Consider the following 5,153-nt stretch of genomic DNA (forward strand, 5'->3'; position numbering starts at 1 on the left):
TAAAAGTCCATGTAAATCACCATTTTAATATACTAGTGGATAAAAATGATCAGTTTAATAGATGCAGAGAAAGTGCTTGATAAAATTCAACCTCCATTTATGATTCAAAACTCATAGCAAAGTACGAATAAAAGAAAACTTCCTTAATTAGAAAAAGCATATCTACAAAAAACCTATAACCAGCATCAAACTTAACGGTGAGATTTGAAAGTTTTCTTCTTGAGATCGGGAATAAGACAAGGGAGCCCACTCTCACCACTTAATATTCATCATTTTATTGGATATTCTAGCTAATACAGTCAGGCAAGAAAGAGAATATATGAAAATTAGAAAAGAATCCTGTTAAATCTATTGTTTGCCGATGATGACTATATACATGGAAAATCCAGAAGAATCTATAGATCAGTTATTAGAACTAGTAAGTTTGGCCACATTGCTGGGTACAGAGCCAATATGCAAAATTTCATTATGTTTATATATACAAGCTTATCTCAGAGAGATTGCAGGTTCAGTTCTAGACCACTGCAATAAAGCAAATATTGCAATAAAGCAAGTGAAGTGAAATTCTTTGGTTTCTCAGTGCATATAAAAGTGATGTTTACACTATATTGTAGTCTTTTAAATGTGCAATGGCAGTATGTCTAAAAAAAGTATAATACCTTAAAAAATACTGCTAAAAAATGTTAACCGTCATCTGGGCTTTCAGCAGAGGTGTATTCACTGATGATAGATCACTATAACAAATAATAATAATGAAAAAGTTTGAAATATTGCAAGAATTACCAAGTGTGACACAGACATGAAGTGAGCAAATGCTGTTGGAAAAATGGTGCTGTTAGACTTGCTTGACACAGGGTTGCCACAAACCTTCAATTTGTCAAAAATGCAATACCTGCAAAGTGCAATAGAGTGAAGCACAATAAAATGAAGTGGGCCTATACCAGCAATGAAGTTAAAAAATATATGAAAATATTATTTACCATAGAGTAAAGAAAGTTCAAATACCTAGGAATAAATCCCACAAAATATATGCAAAGTCTTTGTGCAGAAGATTATAATACATTATTATTATTTTTAAAAACCAGAACATTTATTGTGTGATTAATTGTTGAAATCCTTAGGAAGAACTGGGTGCTGAACAGCTGCCCTCTTGGGTTTAGGTGATGTTCCTTCATGGAATCCAGGCCTGAATCTGGGGTGTACAATTTTTAGCTTCCTCATTTGACCAGCCCCAGTGGTATTTTGTCTTTTAGCCTTGGCACTCCAGTTATACTTTCTCTTCCTCTTGGCGGGATAGCACATTTGCCACAGGTCGACTTCCAAAGGTGATAGGCCTTAGAACCACGGTGGTGGCACAATGTGCACGTCTTCTTGCAACACTTTCCAGATGATGCTGTCCCCTTTGTCATCTTGTTTCTGTGGCCAAAACCCTATAGTTATTGAAAGAAATGAAAGAATAAATAAATGGAAAGATATATTCTTAGATTGAAAGACTCAATATTGTAAAGTGTCAGTTCTCCCCAACTTGATATATAAATAAAATAATCCCAGTAAAAATCCCAGCAGGGTTTTGCCGGAGTTTTTGCATGGAAATTTGACAAGCTGGTTCTAAAAAATATGTAGAGGAATGAAAGGCCATAAATAGCATATATAAAAATACTTGAGTGAATAAAAACAAGTTGGAAACATTTGCTCTATTAGGTGTCAAGATTTAGTCTAAAGCTTTTATGGAATAGTCTAATAGGCCCTAGGAATAGAATAAAATCCTAGAAACAAAATCTTTGATTTGCCATAAAGATTGTACTGTAGAGCAGTGAGGAAAGAATGGTAAATATTGCTGGGACTACTGAATAGCCCAAGAGAAAGGAAAGAAGGGAAAGAAAAGAAACTTGATCCTTACCTCACACACCATACACACAAAAAATCAATTCTAGTTGGGTTGCATACCAACATGTTAAAGACAATACAATAAGCTCCTAAAAGATAATCTAGGAGAATATATTGACCTCAGTATAGGGGAAGACATCTCAAATAGGACATACAAATGGCTAAAAAGGAAAAGAGTGATAAATTTTGACAAATTAAAATGAAGAACTTTGCATCACCAAAGGACACCATTAAAAGAGTGATAAATTTTGACAAATTAAAATGAACTTTGCATCACCAAAGGACACCATTAAAAGAGTGAAAAGGTAAATCACAGAGTAGAAGCAGGTATTTGTAACACATGTAATTAACAAAAGGTTTGTATTTAGAACTGCTATAAGTAATAAAAATACAATCCAGCTTTCAGCTTTTGGCTCAGAGGTGGCCAAGGTGCAACTTTCTTTGGCTGTCCTTAACCGGGTTCATGTGACATCAGCTGCCTGCACCGTGGTGCCTGAATTCAACCCCAGTGAAATAAAAATCATTTACCTGAAGTGTACCAGTGGGGAAGTTGGTGCTCTGTCTGTCCAGGCCCCCAAGATTGGCCTCTTGAGTCTTTCTTCCAAAAAGGGTAATGGTGACCTAGCCAAGCAACTGGTGATTGGAAAGGGTCTGAGGATTACAGTGAAGATGGCCATTCAGGACAGACCGGTCCAAATTGAGGTGGTACTTTCTGCCTCTGCCCTCATTATCAAAGCCCTCAAGGAACTGCCAAGGTATAGAAAGAAGCAGAAAAATATTAAGTACAATGGAAATACCAGTTTTGATGAGATTGTTGACATTGCTGGACAGATGGGACACCCATCTTTAGTTAGAGAACTCTCTGGAACCGTTAAAGAGACCCTAGGGACTGGCTCTCTGCTCCTCCCCGTTCGACAGACAGCCACATCTTCTGGTGCAGTGCCAGCTGCATCCCCGAGACATGATGGTGAAGGTTGGAGTGAACGGATTTGGCCGTATTGGGCACCTGGTAACCAGGGCTGCTTTTAACTCTGGCAAAGTGGATATTGTCACCATCAGTGACCCCTTCATTGACCTCAACTACATGGTCTACATGTTCCAGTATGATTCCACCCATGGCAGATTCCACGGCACAGTCAAGGCTGAGAACAGGAAGCTTGTCATCAATGGAAAGTCCATCTCCATCTTCCAGGAGCGAGATCCCGCCAACATCAAATGGGGTGATGCTGGTGCTGAGTATGTTGTGGAGTCCACTGGGGTCTTCACCACCATGGAGAAGGCTGGGGCTCACTTGAAGGGCGGGGCCAGGAGGGTCATGATCTCTGCTCCCTCTGCCAATACCCCCATGTTCGTGATAGGTGTGAACCATGAGAAGTATGACAACTCTCTCAAGATTGTCAGCAATGCGTCCTGTACCACCAACTGCTTGGCTCCTCTGGCCAAGGTCATCCATGACAACTTCGGCATCGTGGAGGGACTCATGACCACCGTCCATGCCATCATTGCCACCCAGAAGACCGTGGACAACCCCTCTGGGAAGCTGTGGCACGACGGCCGAGGGGCTGCCCAGAACATCATCCCTGCTTCCACTGGCGCTGCCAAGGCTGTGGGCAAGGTCATCCCTGAGCTGAATGGGAAGCTCACTGGCATGGCCTTCCGTGTCCCCACCCCCAATGTGTCCATCGTGGATCTGACCTGCCGCCTGGAGAAAGCTGCCAAATACAACATCAAGAAGGTGGTGAAGCAGGCGTCAGAGGGCCCCCTCAAGGGCATCCTGGGGTACACTGAAGACCAGGTTGTCTCCTGCAACTTTAACAGTGACACCCACTCCTCCACCTTCCATGCCAGGGCTGGCATTGCTCTCAACGACCACTTTGTCAAGCTCATTTCCTGGTATGACAATGAATTCGGCTACAGCAACCGGGTGGTGGACCTTATGGTCCACATGGCCTCCAAAGAGTAAGAGCCCCCTGGACCACCAGCCCCAGGGAGAGCAAGAGGAAGAGAGGCCCTCAGCTGCTGGGGAGTCCCTGCCCCAACTTATCCCCCAAAACACTGAGAATCTCCCGACCTCCACCATTTCCATCCCAGACCCCCTGAAGAAGGGGAGGGGCTTGGGGAGCCCTACCTTGTCATGTGCCATCAATAAAGTATACTGTACCCAGCCAAAAAAAAAAAAGAGAGAGACCCTAGGGACTGCCATACTGTGGGCTGTGATGTTGAAGGCTGCCACCCTCATGACATCATAGATGACATCAACAGTGGTACAGTGGAATGCCCAGCTATTGAGGGCTACAAAGGAAAATACTTCAATAAAGGATCATTTGATTAAAAAAAAAAAAAAAAAAAAGACACTCCAACCGTAAAATAGGCAAGAGACTTGAATAGGCATTTTATAAAAGAGGATTTCCAAATGGTCAAGAAACATAAGTCATCAGTGATATGCAAACTAAAAGCATACACCAATCAGAATGGCCCAAATAAAAACTAATATGACCAAGTATTGGAAAGGGTACAGAGTAATAGGAATGTTCCTCAATACCAGCAGGAGTGCATATTTGGTACAACCCCTTTGGAAAATAGTTTGGCATTGTCTACCAATGTTTATCATTTCTATGACTCAACCATTCCATTCCTAGGTTTATATACAAAATAAATGCGTGCACATGTGTACCAAGAGACATGAACAAAAATACTCATAGCAGCATCATTCATAATAGCCAAAAACTAGAAAGAACCCAAATTTCATCAGTGGTATATTGATAAATTATGGTATATTCATGGAATATTATATAGCAATGAAAACGAATAAGCTTACCTGCAACAACATAGTTTAGTCTTTCAAACATAATGTTGAGTGAAAGAAGCTAGTCTTAAAATATTCTGCATTATTTCTCTTTATATAGAATTCAGGCAGAATAAAGCAACACTATTTAGGAATGCATATTTAGGTGGCCCAAGTATAAAGAAAAGCAAGAAAATGATTCCCTAAGTTAGGACAATGGTTATGGAGGAAGGGAAAAAGTAATGATTGGGAGGGTCATTAATGGGGCTTATAAAGTGCTGGGAATGATCTGTTTCTTGGCCTAGGTAGTAGTTTATATAGGTGTTTGCTTTGTGATAATTTATTGAGCTGCACATTTTTGTGTACTTTTCTGTGTGTTATATTTCACAATAAAGATTTGAAGAGTCAGTGTGTAATATAGTTATTAAGAGAGCTAACTTTGGACTTGGACTGCCTGTTTGTTGGCCATCTTGGGCAAGTT

General features: G+C 40.7%; 1 protein-coding gene and 2 pseudogenes across 1 annotated transcript in view; 2 read left to right on the plus strand and 1 right to left on the minus strand.

Moving 5' to 3' along the window:
• TMED8 (transmembrane p24 trafficking protein family member 8) overlaps positions 1-5,153 on the plus strand; it is a 43,468-nt gene that overhangs the window by 9,738 nt on the left and 28,577 nt on the right. The gene's annotated exons all lie outside the window — the stretch shown is intronic.
• Positions 1,102-1,409, minus strand: LOC102745231 (large ribosomal subunit protein eL37-like; annotated as a pseudogene).
• Positions 2,232-4,066, plus strand: LOC102743996 (glyceraldehyde-3-phosphate dehydrogenase pseudogene; annotated as a pseudogene).

Source organism: Leptonychotes weddellii, chromosome 9 (genome assembly GCF_054177405.1).
Source record: "Leptonychotes weddellii isolate Sample4059 chromosome 9, ASM5417740v2, whole genome shotgun sequence".
Classification (NCBI taxonomy): Eukaryota; Metazoa; Chordata; class Mammalia; order Carnivora; family Phocidae; genus Leptonychotes; species Leptonychotes weddellii.